We start from the raw sequence: 16479 nt of genomic DNA, 5'->3' as shown, positions 1-16479 counted from the left end.
AGAGGAAGCTCTAGGGGGCAGGAGGGACGAGGGCATTAGGTGTGGCAGAGCCAGGGGGGCCCAGCTGGACTTGGGGGGGACGGGGAGCTCTTCCCCGGCAGGGGCCTCGTGGATTCCCTGCAAGTGACCTGGCAGGCAGTGCCTGGCTGCGGTGTGACCCGAGTCCTTCAGGTTCAGCTGCCAGGCGCCCCTCATAAACAGGGAGGTATCAGGGCAATAGTTAAGGGGCATGGCCCTGGCATCAGACCCGTGTGGCTTCCAAGCTCTGTGACCTCACCTCTCCGAGCCTCTGTTTTCTCACCTGTAAAATGGGAGGGGTTGTTGTGACAATTAAGCATAATTAAATAACATGACCAATGTAAACCACGAAGCACATTTACTAGCATTTAGCATATTCACTAGCTGGAGATTTACTTGAGAAGCCGACAGCTATCGGGGACTTAACAACGTGCCAGGCACTTGTCAAGCATCCTAAACGTTTCATTCACTTCATCAGCACCGTAACACTCTTTCCACTTAACAGATGAGAAAACTGAGGCACCGGAGAGGCCGAGCGTGTTGCGCACACAGGGGCGGATCCACATTTTGCAGGATGTGAGTAGAGCGTATACCACACTGGGGAACCCCGGTAAGAAAAATAATAGGAAATTATGAATACAAAATGATGCACAAGGCCTCGCAAGGGAGCGACCCAAGGCTTAAACTTCATGAGCCTGACCTTCAGTCTCCCTCTAAGCTCTAGACCACACAGCTAGCAAGTGGCGGAGCCCAGGTGGCCAGGCTCCGGAACACGCAGTGCTATAAAGGCAGTATTAATAGTAGACGAGACAGGAGGCCTCTACCAAATGTCATACAAGGTGCCAGCAAATAAGAGGCAAGACTTTCACTGTGCTTGCTGTGTGCCACACGCTTCTAATTTAACCCTCCAACAACACAGCGAGGTGGGCAACATTATTACCATCCCCATTTTACAGACGAGGAAACTGAGGCTCAGGGAGGACCAGTGCCTTGCCTGAGGGCACAGATCTAAGAAGGGACAGGACAAGACTCGAACCCAGGCAGCCGGACTGCAAGGGCTCTTTGTTTAGCCACTGTGAGAACTGTTACCTCGCTCATCATTGGGGATCAGCCCCTCCAGCCGTCACCTTTCAGCTCCCTCGGCAAGTCCTGCCATCTTTTACCTGACAGCAGATTGGGGCGGGGACAAGACACCCTGGCTTTGGAGTCAGAAGTGCCCGCACACTAGTCCTCACCCTGTTGCTTCCTAGCCGGGAGCCCCTGAGGCAGACTTTTCCCATCTCTGAACCTCAGTTCTCTCTTCTGTGAAATGGGATTGTATGATTTATAGGGCGGGAGAGTCTGGATGCACGATTACTTGGTACGCTTTGTAATGTGCTATCAGTAAACCAGGTCTTATCTGTGCGTACTTCTAGGTCTCCTGGCTGCCGTGGATAATACTTCACAGGGTAGTCTGGAAGACCAGAGACAGGCAGATGAAGGGCCTGGTCCGCACTAGGTGTTCGGCACTGGGAGAGATTGCCGCCCTGTAGGCAGAGGAGAGGTCATTTGTGACGAGAGGACTTTGGAATGGAGAAAGAGCACAGGACCAGGTGTCGGGCAACCTGCGTTCTAGATGGCTCTCCGCGACCAGCTCGTTGTGTGGCCTTGGACCAGTCACTTCCCTCTTTCTGGGCTGTTTCCCTATTTGTAAGTTACATGCGTCATCCCCCCAATGCATGAATGAAATAGTCTCTAAGGGCCTTAAGAGATCGGATTTCTGCATAAGAGCACAGGACTGTCTTCTGGGGTCCTCTGAGGGCTCTTCCTGTGGAGGCTCCCCACTTCCCTTGGGGTGCTCTTCATGACTACCCTTGAGGCAGAGAGGAGGGTTTGCAGTGAACTCTCACAGCTCATCGGCTCCAACAGAACCACGGTGTTGTGGCTTAGCATGTGGGCCCTGCAGCCAGACGGTCTCGATCTAACAATCAGTTTCCTCATCTGTAAAATGGGGATGAAGATAACAGACTTCCTTGTCCCCATTTTACAAATAAGGAGAGGTAGGTTCCAGGAGGCGCCACACTTGCTGGAGGTCACGGCTCCCACCTCATGTTTGTTCTACTGTCCCTGCCCCACACTCTCAGAGGCGTGACGTTCCCTGTGCGGGAATCCTGGCTCCCTCTCTCCCTCCCGGACGGTTGGGTCACACTTTTTCCCCTCTGCCTGACCCCCTATCTCTCCTCTCTCCTCCATCCAGTGGGGTCAGGCCCCTGGGCCAGGCCCGGTGCCCCCACTTACAAGCAAGTGACTCTGAGCAAGCCTGGGCCCCCCCGCCCCCATCCACGTAACAGGGACAACGCCCCCTACCTCATGCGTGGAAATAGATACCCGGCCTAGTACCCGACCCACTATGAGCACTCGTGAAATGTCAGCTGTTTCCATCCTTCACCAGCGTCCTTCAGACCCAGGTCAAATTCTGCCTTCTTGGGGCACTGCCCTCGTGCCTCCACAGGACCGAGTTTCTCTGGGCTCCCACAGCCCAGTCCCTATGGTGCTTATGATCTTACAGCCTAACTATTAGCTGTGTCTGTCCCACACTACCTCAGACTCTTGCGTTCTAGCCTTCTTGCCATCTGCTGTGTCTGGCATAGGGACCGGTATACAGCAGGTGTTCCATTAAAGACTGACTGACTGAATGAACGGTATCTCAGTGATGCTGAATTTATCAGCTGTACTTTCCGCCCTCCCAGGACGGCAGGAATCTGCGTGCCATTATTACCACCGTATCTTCCACCAGCACCTTACGTGGCTCCCATTTATTGAGCCCTTACCAGGTGCCAGGCACCGAGGTAAGCATTTCTCAGCGCCAGTTCACTCATGCCCCTCAGCCACGGCTGGGGGGAGTGTTCTGTTGGAATCCTCATTTCCCAAATAGGGAAACAGGCTCTGCTGGGGGCAGGGGGTAGCACCTGTATTGGCTGAATGGGGGGGGGAGGGCCTTTCCGCTTGGGTGGGTGGAGCCCAGAACAGTAGGAGCCTGTCGCCCCTTCCAGAATTTGCCTCTGCCCGTTCCTTCCTTGCAGAACTTCTCTCCTGCCTTGAAGACCCAGAACCCCTCTCATACACCTCAGTCTCCTTCCCAAGTTCTGTTCAACATCGGTGTTCCCCAGGGTTCTGCCCTCAAGCTTCAGGCTGAACGGAGGCAGGGATGTAGTTCGTCGTGCCCATCTGGCGTATCCCCAGTCCTTCTCATTTCCTGTCCATGGGGGCCGGCGGGATGTCCATCACAGGGCCCTACAAGCTGGGAAGGGCAAGGAGGCCAACCACAGTGCCACATTCTCCTTGGTACAGTGACTGGGCGGGGGCTGGACGGGTGATGCCCACTGGGTCAATCAGAGCCCTTCCTGGGACTGTCGGTCCACACAGCCAGTAGGGCCACTGGCCTTTCCTTCTGAAGTGTGAGCTGACAGTGTGTGGACATGTGAGCATCCTTCCTGGGACTGGAGAGGGCCCGTCTGCCGTGGGCTAGAAAGAGGCCCATTCTTAAAGACAGGTGGAAACAAACAGAACTGACTGATGGGGTGGAGGGGAGATAACACAAGGAGCCCCCTGAGGGTAGAACCTTCCTCTCCACCCTATTAGGAACCCTGGATCCAGCAATGCCTGAAGTTGACATGCCCTTGTAACTCCAAGGTAAAGGAGCCACTAAATTCTCAATCTCTCCTTTTCCTTTTCAATTCCCCCCCCCCCCCCTTAGCCTGGTTTGAACTGAGTTTCTGTCACTTACAACCGAAGCTTCCTAATACAATATTCTCTCTTCTCTCTCCCTCTAGCCTCCTGTGGATGAGGTTGGGTCTTATCTACTCCCACATCCGGGGGCTAGTACAGAGAGCTCTTGAAGAAATGGATGTCTGACAGGTACCCTGAAGGTGACCTCACCCTGCTCCTTTCCTGGGTCCCCCATCCCAGTTAATGCTGTCACTGTCTACCTCAGGTTCCAGAGCCAGAAAATTCAGTTGTCCTTACCTTCTCTCCCCCAAACTGTTCTACTGTAAGTATTGCTGTTCTGTTTCAGAAAGCTCTCTCCCATCTGTCCCCCTGTCCTGCTCCCTTGCCATTGTCTTCGTTTAGACCACCTTCAACTCACTGCGACAACTTCAATCAGTCCTCTCTTTTTCCTTCCTTTTATCTGTCCTCTCTACCTACTGCCACAGCGATCTCTCTAGAACCCACACCTGATGACATCGCTCCCCTGCTTCGAACCCTGCAGGGTTCCCCATCAACCTCAGGAGAAGTCACACTCCCTATGGTGGCACCGAAAGCCCTGCCCTGTTTCCTCCCTCCTGCACCCCTCTCTTCCCACCCTGCATCTCAGACACATTTCATGCCCTTTCCCTGAACACACTACATACTTTCTTGTCCCCAGACTCTTCTGCTAGAACTGTCTCTGCCCGGAATGTGTGTCCGCTTCTCCCCACCTGAACTCCAACCATTCCTCAAAGAAGTCCTCCTCCCTGTATCCTCCTACCCTACCCCTAGGGAGTGCACTCCCCAACCCCTCAGTGCTCCCACCACACCGTTGCCTCTTGGCTAACTGGACGGTGAACCCCCCTGAGGGTAGGATCGATCTCTCCACCCTTATGCCAACGAGGCCGGATGTGGTGGGCTTCTCCAGAGAAAGTGAATGCCAAGTGGTCCTTCTCATGGGGCTCGGAAACTCACCGGCTAAATCTAGTTCGGTTCTTGACTAATCCTTGACCCTTGAGGACAAAGAGGCACCTGGAAAAAAAAGAATCATAATTTCGGTTCTCTGCACGTGGACAGCACTGCATAGCTGACAAAGCGTTTCTGGGTTCCTCGTTTGGTCCTTGCATCTATCTCTATGGATTGTCAGGGAAGGTGTTATCAACCCCACATCACAAGTGGAAAACTCGCATCAGGTAGGAATGCAACCAAACCCCGGTCTTGGGAAAGCCCCTGACTCTCTCAGCCCCTCAGACTTTTCTGATCCAAGCCCTCCCCACCCTCCGCATTTCCCAGATGGGGGCTGCCAGGCACAGAAGGCCAGCGTACCTGGATGAGAAGGGACAACGCGGCTTCCGGGCCGGGCTAATAGCAGCCACCATGACCACCGTGACAGCGCCTGCCCTTACTGTGCACGAGCGTTCGGGGCACTTCGCTAGCATTAACGGGCTCACGAGGAAGAGTTAATCGTTCTCATTTTACAAAGGAGGAAACTGAGGCACGCACCGGTTGAGAGCCTTGCCTCTCTTAGGTCTTCCTGAGCACCCCCCCGCCCCATTGGCCCAGCGCTTTGGAGCGTATACCGTTCACACCTCTTTCCCGGTCTCACCAGCCCGGCCGAGCCGGGAGAGGGCACCACGCCCGCGGCCCCGCAGCCAAACTCCGCGGGGCGCGGGGGGGCGCCGGGCCCGCGAGTGCGCGTGCGCGCCACCTCCGCGCGCGCCGCCCCGCGCGGAGCCCCGCTTCCCGCAGCGCAGCGCGCCAGGTGCGCCCCGGTGGCCGCGGCGCGGCGGCTGTGCCCGCGTGGGCGCGGGCGAGGGGACCCGGGCGGGTGGCGCCCCACGCCCATCCTCCCGCCCGCCCTTTCTCCCGTGGCTGGTGGCAGGTGAGTGGGTGTCGAGGAACCGCCAGGCAGCGGAGAAAACAGGACGCCGCAGAAATCAGATTACTCACCTGCAGCTGCGACTACCCAGCGCTAATAAAAGCTGAGCTTCCTGTTGTTTCTTTATTACCACCCTCTGCCTCCCCCAGCCCCGGCCCAGCTCCCAGCTGCAGCCAGAGCCCTAACTGATGGCCAGAAACCGGCCGCTTCAGGGTCCAGGGCCACGCTGCTGCCTGCAATCACGCCATGTGTGCAGCGCACGATGAGGTTCATGTTTCTCCATCACCTGCATGCGAATCACCTGGGGTGCTGGTTAACCAGGCGGGTCCCCAGACGCTGCTTTGCACCTGCTGAATCAGAATCTCTACGGTTAGGACCCAAGAGTCTGTGAATTCATACCAGTCTCTGGTGATTTGTAAGTAGGCGGCAGTCCGAGAGCCACAGAGTTCAGATGTTGTAGTTTCACATGATGGGGGTTTGTCGGTCTTGACTACCACCCACAAGTCAGGGATGGATCCTATCCCCAGTATGCGCCAAGTGAGTCCCTGACCTCTGGGCCTCTGCTCATCTGTTGAGTGGGTACGAAAATAATATGGACGGGGTTGCCTGGGTGGCTCAGTTGGTTAAGTGCTGGGCTCTTGATTTCGGCCCAGATCATGACCTCAAGGTTGGTGAGTCGGGGCCCCACCTCAGGCTCCTCTTAGGCGCTGCAGAGCCTGCTTGGGATTCTCTGTCTCTCCCTTGCTCTGTGCCCCTCCCCAGATCATGTGCATGCACGTTCTCTCTCTCTCAAAATAAGTAAATAAACAAACAAACAAACAAAAAACTTTTAAAAAAAGAAAATAATACAGACCTCTGGGACGGAAACAGGCTCAAATGCAATAATACGCTCAGCAGGATTTCTGGTGGTTTTTCCTGAAGTTTACAGTCCCACCAGGAATAAACACTGAACCAACATGATGAGTAGGACCGAGGGGGTGGGTGTAGGGTGAATCGGAGCTAGAGAGGAGACATCGGAAGGCCACAATTCACTCTAGGTACACTGGGAAAGAAAAGCCCTTCACTGTGGACCTTCTCCAAAGTTGAGTCCTACCAGGCCGGGAAAATGATCCTGCCCGGGGCACTGACAACCCCTCATGGCTAGATCTGGTGGCTTCTTCTGTGCCTCTCTGACTTGTGACTCTGGGGTGTGCCACACCCTTCTTCACGCTGTCACCTCCCTCAACTTCAGGAAGACCCCACATTCCTCTTGTGCTCCCGCCTCAGCATCAGCTCTGGTGCAGCTCCCTCCCCAGCTCCTCCTCCTCCTGCCTCTGGGATCACGGGCACCTTGCACTCTACTCACACCCTCCATCCCTTCCCGGACAACTTCACCCCCTCCCGGTTACCTGGGAGCTCTGCCTGAGCTCCCGAGGTGTGAAGGCAGCACTTCCTGGCATCTCTTAGTGGCCCCTGTGCACCCCAAACCAACTCAACCAACTCTGAACTCCTCATCTTGCTCCCCGACCCAGCCTGCTTCTCCTGGGTTCCTGTCTCAGGGCATCACACCTGGATATTGTCCCAGGTGGTTTCTGCTCCTTTGTCCCCACAAATGGTCTTGTAGTCCAATCAGTTTTATCTTCCCAACTGTCCTAGAGTCTGTCTTGTCCACTCACTCCCCCTGTCCCTGTGCACTCCAGACCTGCTAGTTCAGGACTCCATAATCTCTCACCTGGATTATTTAAATAGCCTGTTACACAGACTTCCTGGCTCCGGTCTTGCCCCTCACTTCAGCCAGATGGATCTGAGACACGAATCCTGTCTTCAAATCTTCAAACCTTGTTTCAAACCTTCAGTGACCCCTCAGAGCCCTCAATACACAATCCAAACTTCTCCCATTCAACACTCACCCGGGCAGAGCCACACCCTCCTCTCCACCCCACCTCCTCAGCGCTTTGTACAAACGGCGACATTTACTGAGCTCTTGCTCAATGCTTAGTATGATGGCGACCTAGCTATCTCTATTATTTTTTTAATTTTTTAATGTTTATTTATTTTTGAGAGCGAGAGCACACGCGTGGACACATGAGTACGGGAGAGGCAGAGAGAGGGCGGGTCAAAGGATCTGAAGTGGGTTCTGTGCTGACAGCAACGAGCCCAATGACGCGGGGCTCGAACTCACCAACCTCGAGATCATGCCCTGAGCTGAAGTCGGACACTCAACCCACTGAGCCACCCAGGAGCTCCGCCCAGCTATCTTTAGAGCTTTGTCCCAGCCTCATAGCATTGCCAAGGGTGTCATTCCTGATTTACAGATGAGAAGATCGAGGGAGAGAGAGGTTGGGTAGCTTGTCCAAGGCCACACAACTAGTAGCTGGGATCCATACCCGGGTGTCCCTGGCTCCAAAGAGCTGGTGCCCTTCGCGGCTCTGTCTTGAGCCACCTCCTCCCAAATGCATCCTGTTCTCTTTTTTTCCATCTTCCCACGTGTCTAAGAGGGTAGCTGGCATATGGCGGGTGCTTGTTGAATGAATGAACAACTCTATCCACACTCCCAGTTGATCCTTAGAACAAGCCTGGGAACTACAGAAGTTCTCAATTCTGTAAATGATGTAATATTTGATGACTACAAAGAATGTGTGATGAGTGTCTGGCTTATGACTACCAGCATCTGTGGACCCGCTGCCCCAACTCAGGAACTAGAACTTCGCCAGCACCACTGAAGCCCCCTGGGGGCCTCCTAATTCTGTTCCCTGCCTCCCTCCACAGGTGGACACAGTATGGAATTTTGTGGTCACCACTCATTTGCTTTGGGAAAAAAATAGTGTCACCATATGGGGATGGACCCTACACAACATATTTGCTGTGTTTGCTTTGATACCTTTATGTAAATAGTATAATGGATGGGCGTTTCTCTTCGGCTTGATTTTTTTCATGTATCACCGTGTTTCTAAATATATGTCTGGGGGCACCTGGGTGGCTCAGTGGGTTAAGCGGCCGACTTCGGCTCAGGTCATGATCTCACGGTCCATGAGTTCGAGCCCCGCGTCAGGCTCTGTGCTGACAGCTCAGAGCCTGGAGCCTGTTTCAGATTCTGTGTCTCCCTCTCTCTGACCCTCCCCCATTCATGCTCTGTTTCTCTCTGTCTCAAAAATAAATAAACGTTAAAAAAAATTAAAAAAAATATATGTCTGCATTGTAGCCGGCATGCATTCATTTTTCTCAGCCGTCTAGTGCTCCGTGGTCTGTGTAGACCTCGGTGACTTTATCCGTTCGCTAGTCAAAGGGGATGTAGGCTGTTTCTCATTTTTGCTGCCATGATTGCTCTTGTGCATGTCTCTTGGTGGAGACACGCATGGGTTTCTGTAAGCGACATATCTGAGATTTAAATCACGGGTCATCGGGGCTCCTGGGTGGCTCAGTCGGTGAGTGTCTGGTTCAGCTCAGGTCATGACCCCAGTGTCATGGGATCGAGCCCCACGTCAGGCTCCACGCTGAGCACGGAGCCTGCTTGAGAGTCTCTGTCCCTCTGCCCCGCTCCTTGCTCACGTGCTCGCTCTCTCAAATCAGCAAATAGGTAGGTGGATAAGTAAATCGTGGGTCATCAAGCATGCACATAACCAGCCTTACAACTGCTGGCGAACTGTTCTCCCAAGGCCCTGTGAGCACTTGCCCTTCCTCTGCCGCAGGGAGGAAAGTTCCAGTTGGTGCACATCCTCACTAGTACTTAGACTCCTCTAAGTTCCTAACGTCAGTCTTCACTTGCACTTCCCTAATCAGATGAAGCATCTTTTTCTTTGTTCATTTTGCATTCTGGTTTCTTTTTCGGGAAATTGCTCATTCAAGCCTTTTGTCCCTTTTTCTGTCAGGTTGTTAGTTTTTTCTTATTACTTTGAGGCATTCTCAGGGAGGTTTTTTGTTTCTCTTTCTCTCTCTCTCTCTCTTTTTTTTTTTAATTTTTTTTTTAACGTTTATTTATTTTTGAGACAGAGAGAGACAGAGCATGAACGGGGGAGGGTCAGAGAGAGGGAGACACAGAATCTGAAACAGGCTCCAGGCTCTGAGCTGTCAGCACAGAGCCTGACGCGGGGCTCGAACTCACGGACCGCGAGATCATGACCTGAGCCGAAGTCGGACGCTTAACCGACTGAGCCACCCAGGTGCCCCGTCTCTCTCTCTTTTTTAAGTAATCTCCATGCCTAATGTGGGGCTCAAACTCACGGCCCTGCGATCAAGAGTTGCATGCTCTACCGACTGGGCCAGCCGGGCACCCGTGCTTTTGTTTCGTAATAGAGTGAGGATCCGTGACCCAAGTTCACAGAGGACAGAGCTGGGTCCCACACCCACATCTCCCTGATTGCAGGGCCCTGTGTACCAATCTCTTTGCCTCTCGTTCATTCGTTCATTCATGAAATGTCTACTGGTGATCTTCTCAATAAATATTGGAGAGGGAGCAGAGAGTTGTATAGTTTCTGGAGCCCCTCTGCCTGAATTTGAATCTTTTCTCTGCCACTCACTAGCTGTGACCTTGGGTAAATTTCTAACCAATCTGTTCCTTAATTTCTTCACCTATAAAATAAGGATAATGCTAACAGTACCTCTCCTACAGGGTTGATGTGTGGGGACTGACTGAGTGAACTTAAATAAAAGGTTTAGGACTGTGTCCAGCACAGTCAATCCCAAATAAATAACTAGCACATGCCAAGCACCCTGCCCGAAAGGTACTTGGTCTGGAGACATGGGGATATTGCCCTCATGGAACTCACCGTTCCATTGAAGGAAATGGGCACAAAACAAGTAAATAAAGAAATAATAGAATGTGTCTCATGATGAGGGCAAAGAGGAAAACCACCAGGTAACAAGACAGAGTGAGCAGGCACTGACTCAGTGGGATGGTCATGCAGGGAAAGCCCCCTGGAGGAGGTGACACTTAGAGGCCTGGGGGATGAGAAGGAGCCGCCCAGGCAAAGAGCCTAGAGGAGAGTAGTCCAGGGAGGGAAGGGCATGTGCAAACAAACGCCCTGACGCAGGATGCACTTGGCCTGCCCAAGAGACCACAAGGAGAACAGCTTGAACGGAGCCAAGTAAGCAGGGAGCTGGGGGGCAGGAGAGGAAGGTGGGGAAGCCACCCCGGGGTGGGAGGAAGAGTCTGGATTTTGCTCGAAGCGCAACGGGAGGTTTTGAACAGCAAAGTGTTGTGATATGATTTATGTTGTTAAAAGGTCACTCCAACTGCTGTGTGAAGATCAACTATCTATGAATTCATCTAAATACTTCTTGTAGCCACTAGTATTTTTAGCCAGCACCCCCTCTGTGCAAAGCAAAACTTCCTTTTACTGGTCTTAAGTTTACTACTCTCAGGTTTCAAGGGGAGCCCCCTTCCGCCTTGTATCGTGGGGTTAGCGGCCCCCGTCAGGTCTCCGGCCAAGATTTTTACAGAGGGGGTGGGAGGACGGTCCCCCGGTTGCAGGCTCACCTGCTCTGTGATGTTTGCCCACCTGTGAAATGAGAGGGGCCACCTCAGAGAGGCTGTGAGGGTGAAGAGAGAGGCAGCTTGGTGGCACGGAGTAGCCAGTGCAGGCCAGCTGCTTTGAAGATGAAGATAGGAGGGGGACGACGGGGGTTCTGCTGCGTGACCTTGGGCGAGTCACTGCACTTCTCTACCCTGAGCTGAAAAATAAAATGAAATAATATTTAAAAAGTCATGATAAGTAAAATAAGGGACGCCTGGGAGGCTCAGTGGGTTAAGCGGCCAACTTTGGCTCGGGTCACGATCTCAGGGTTTGTGAGTTCGAGCCCCGCGTTGGGCTCTGTGCTGACAGCTCGGAGCCCGGAGGCCGCTTCGGATTCTGGGTCTCCCTCTCTGTCTGCCCCTCCCCCACTCACGCTCTCTCTCTTTCTCAAAAATAAACATTAAAAGTTTTGGTTTTAGTTTTTTAATTATAAAAAAATAATAAATGAAATAAAATAATAGTGTTGTAAAATAAACTTGTACGATAAGGGCGTTGTGCCAGACGACCTGTGGAGAACTGCCAGGCTCTGAGGTCCTAGAATTCTGTGATTTAGACTCTCTCTTCCTCCTTTCAGCCTCGGTTACTCTCTTCCCTGCAATTTTGGTGTTCCCTACTGACTCGGGATGAGAGAGAGAGAGCGGGAGACAGAAAAGTGGCCTGGAGCCAGGAGGCCTGAGGGTCCAGCTGTGACATTTACAGCGGAGTCCTCATTATGGTGCATTTAACGTTTTTTTAAAAATTTTTTTAAATGTTTATTTATTTTTCAGAGAGAGAGAGAGAGAGACAGAGATAAAGACAGAGTATGAACAGGCGAAGGGCAGAGACAGAGTGAGACAGAATCCGAAGCAGGCTCCAGGCTCTGAGCTGTCAGCAGAGCCTGACATGGGGCTCGAACTCACAAACCATGAGATCATGCCCTGAGCCAAAGTCGGAGACTTAATGGACTGAGCCACCCAGGCGCCCCTGTGGTGCATTTAACTTACATTTAAACACACACACACACACACACACACACACACACACACACAGCAGGAGAGAAGAGAGAGCGCCATGTGCACAAATCATTGCTACAGAGTTACGCTCCCATCCCGCCCTGCGAGCACTCACACCTTGATGGGGACATGACCTAATGGGGCCTGCTCCCAATCGATCCCAGTTCCCCCACACCCAGCAGCGCGCGGGCTTTCACCATGCCTAGTGTGATCCTGGCGTTCAAGCGTGTTTTCTACTGGGTGGCCTTAAATGCAAGCCAACCTTTCCATCGGGTGGTCAGCGGAAGCCACAGCTGTGTGTAACAATCCCAGACAAAGAACCCCGGGCGACCCACTGTTGCAATGGTCAATGCCTGGTCCTCATCATCAGCGTGTGATCAGGTGACTGAGTCCTCCTACTTGAATACATCCTCCCTGAATCTTCCTGGACTTTACTCTTTGGGTTCCCCTCACACCTCCAGGGACCTCCCTTTTTTTTTAAAGTAGGTTCCACGCCCAGCATGGAGCCCAATGAGGGGCTTGAACTCACAACCCTGAGATCAAGACCTGAGGTGACATCAAGAGTTGGATGCTTAACTGACTGAGCCACCCAGGCACCCAAGGGACCCCTTTACTCCCCAGCTCACTCTGGGGTGCTCCCCTCGGGTCCCAAGGCTTTACTTCCATCTTACATGCTGCTGACTATAGATTTGCTTCCCCAACCTAGACCTTCCCACTCAACTCTAGAATCATACATCTCTGCTCAGCTGTTCGGCAAGAAACTCCACCGAAGTCTTCACTTTTATCCCCAAACCTGATCCTCCCTTGGTCTTCCCATCTTCGCAAATGGCTCAGGCTACGACTGGGGTCATCCCTGACTCCTCTCTTTTATACTCACACCTGACCCAGCACAGATACCTCCGGCCCCACCCCCAAAAGGTGTCCAGAATCTGACCCCCACCATCTCCACACTACTCCTGAGGCACCATGTTTTCTTGCCTCGATTTCCATGGAGACCTCTTGGTAGGGCTCCCTTCTTCTGCCCTGGCTCCTCCCTCTACCTTCTATTCTCCACGTAGGAGCCAGCAGGATCTTTTAAAAACATGAATCAACCTTAAATATAGAGGACAAACGGAGCGTTGCTGGAGGGGCCGTGGGAGGGGGGATGGGCTAAACGGGCAAGGGGCAGTAAGGAAGACACTTGTTGGGATGAGCGCTGGGGGTTGTACAGAGGGGATGAATCGCTGGAAATCATTGTTGCACTATATGCTCACTAATGTGGATGTAAATTTTAAAAATAAGTAAATAAAAATTATTTTTTAAAAAAATGAGTCAAATCACTTCCTTCCTCTTTTCAAACACTCCAGGGGCTCCCTTGTCTCTTGGAGCACATCTTAACACCTTTCCACGCCCTCACCTGGTCTCCGCTTGCCTGCCCCCCTGCCTCACTTCAGCTGCTCTGGCTTCCCTACTGATCTTGGAGCACCCACGGGCAATCATACCACAGGGCTTTTGCACTTGCTGTCCTCTCCGCCTAAAGGAGACTACTCTGCATCCGTCTACAGGGTTCACTTCTGCTCATCATTAAGGAGACTCTCCCTGGCCACCCCACGTAGAATTGCACCCCATCCTCACTCCCTCACCTCTGCCACTCGCTAGCCCCCTCTCCTGCTTTACTTTTCTTCCTGGCCTTCCTCACCACCAAAGGGACATTCCAAGCATGGTGTTTATTTGTTTATCGTATGTCTCCCCCACTAGAATGTCAGCTCCACAAAGGCAGGGACTTTATTTCATCCTCTGTTGTGTTATCCAGAACAGGGCCTGGTTCATCGTAGGTGCTGGGTGAATGTACACTAAATGCATGAAAGTGTTTGAATAACTGACAAGTTATCTGTTGGTGTCCACTGTGGCATCTTCCCTAAAGGATTTTCAACATTTGCTCATTCAACAAACATTTTATGGAGTATTTTTCTGTGTGTGTGTGTGTGTCTCTCTCTCTGCCCCTCCCCCACTCGCACTCTGTCTCTGTCTCTCTCTCTCTGTTAAAAATAAGTAAATATTTAAAAAAAATTTTTTAAAAGGGGGGGGCACCTGGGTGGCTAAGTCGGTTAAGCTCCGACTTCGGCTCAGGTCATGATCTCACGGTTCGTGGGTTCAAGCCCCACGTCAGGCTCTGTGCCGACAGCTCAGAGCCTGGAGTCTGCTTTGGATTCTGTGTCTCCCTCCCTCTCTCTCTCTCTGCCCACCCCCAACTTGTGAGCAGGCGCTCTCTCTCTCTCAAAAATAAACAAACATTAAAAAAAAAAAAAGCTCATCTCTGGAGAGAGACAGAGATGAAAAAAAATAACTGAAATGTGGTCACTGGAGGTATAAGTTGGCACAGCCTTTCTGGAAGATTTGTCCTTTTGCTCCTGAATCTTCAGACTAGGAATTTACCCCCCAGGAGATTACCACCCAAAGGCAAAAAGCCACAGGGATACTCACTGACCCTTTTTTTTTCTTTCGTGATAGTGAAAGATTCGAAACCCCAATGGGGTTTCGAACCAGAGGAGATTGGTTATGGAACGTGTAATAGATCCACATAACTGATACTAAGGGGCCATTAAACAAGATGTTGTGCAAGAATATTTAGTGGAACTTGAAAAGATATTTGCAATCTATTATTAAAAATGAAAAACTTTTCAAAAAACCAGATGGCAGAACAATGTGGCAAGTGTAATGAGATTCTTATATAGACACATTTATATGTGTTTAGATCCAGAAAGATGTTCGGAAATAGGGCCCCAACATGTTTAAAGTGGGGTGGTGGTTTCGATTGCTGAATTGAGGTGATGGGCGTCTGGGTGTTTACTATGCTACTCTTTCAACCTTTCTGTATGTTTGAAAAAAATCTTACAATATAAAGTTGAAAGAAAATGTGGTTATTTTGAGTAGAGTGATTTGGGGAATTTTTCCCCCTCCTTTGTATATCATGTATTTAATTTAATTGCTTATAATGAACCCCTACCACTTTTACAAAAATAATTAAGTGACTTCAAAATAAAATATAGCTCTTTGTACACAAAATGTTTAAGTAAGTTGTTGTTGTAGTAATCTTTCTCCCCAACGTGGGGCTTGCACTCACAATCCTGATGTCAAGAGTGGCACACTCTTTGGGCAGAGCCACCCGGGTGTCCCTAAATAACTTAAAAAAAAAAAAAAAAAAGAATAGTGGCTCTGATAGATTAAAAAAAAAAAAAGGACAAGGAGAGACTGTGCAGGCACCTGGGAATAGAGAATTGGGCAAATTAATTATGGTAGTCATTCAAATATTGTGCTACTGTTTAAAAAGGTGTTATAGAAAAGATGTTTGTAGTACTTTGATAAGTAAAAATAAAATAAAAAACAGGCCATAAAACAGTTTGTACAACATTAGCCCCTTTTTGGAAAAAAGAAAAAACAACAATATATATAATGCCCGCCCATGGGAAAAACTGGAAATATCCACGCCAAAATGTTAGCAGTAGTTTTCTTTGGGAAATGGAATTGCAGGTGTTTTCCCCCTTCCTTTTGCTTATTTGTGTGTCATAAATCAGTTTTGTCCAATAGAACATTCTGCAGTGATGGAAATGCTCTGGATCTATACTGTCCAGTATAGTAGCCATGAGCCCCATAAGGCTATTGAGCACTTTAAATGTGGCTAGTGAGGGGCGCCTGGGTGGCTCAGTGTCCGACTTCTTTGGCTCAGGTCTGATCTCACTGTTCCTGAGTTGGAGCCCCACGTCGGGCTCCGTGCTGACGACTCAGAGCCTGGACCTGGTTCGGATTCTGTGTCTCCCTCGTTCTCTGCCCCTCCCCCACTCCCACTCTGCCTGTGTGTGTGTGTGTGTGTGTGTGTGTGAAAAATAAATAAACATTAATAAAATTAAAAAAATAAAATCAATGTGGCTAGTGAGCCTGAGGAATCGAATTTTACATTTTACTTAATTGTATTTAATATAGATTTGAATGGCCATATGTACCGAGTGGTTACTTACCGCATTGGGCAGTGCAGTTCTAAATTATTTACAGAGAACACACTGGCTTTGCAAAAAGGAAAAAAACAACAACGAGCTTTTCTTTCTCTTTTTCTTGTTTGTTTATTTGTCCTGCTACTTGCACAGCTCCTTTGAGATCTCAGTAAGAGGCAGCGAGTGTGAGGGCTTTTTGCAAGTGCTGTACTCAGGAGGTGCTGCTGTGTGTGACTCTTCTTCCTCTTATCCAGGCCCTTTTTCGCCCTTCCCTCCTGGGTTCTGAGCTAGAGCTCCGACTGGAGGAAGCATCCCTGGGTGGCCTCTGGAAGTGGGGAGGGTGTCCTGGGGTCTGGCCCCGGTAGCTAAGGAAGCATTCGTTTCTCATTCATTCATTCATTCAA

Source organism: Panthera pardus, unplaced genomic scaffold, assembly GCF_024362965.1.
Source record: "Panthera pardus isolate Hobbes unplaced genomic scaffold, ASM2436296v1 HiC_scaffold_11, whole genome shotgun sequence".
Lineage (NCBI taxonomy): Eukaryota > Metazoa > Chordata > Mammalia > Carnivora > Felidae > Panthera > Panthera pardus.
Note: the sequence above shows the minus strand (reverse complement) of the source record.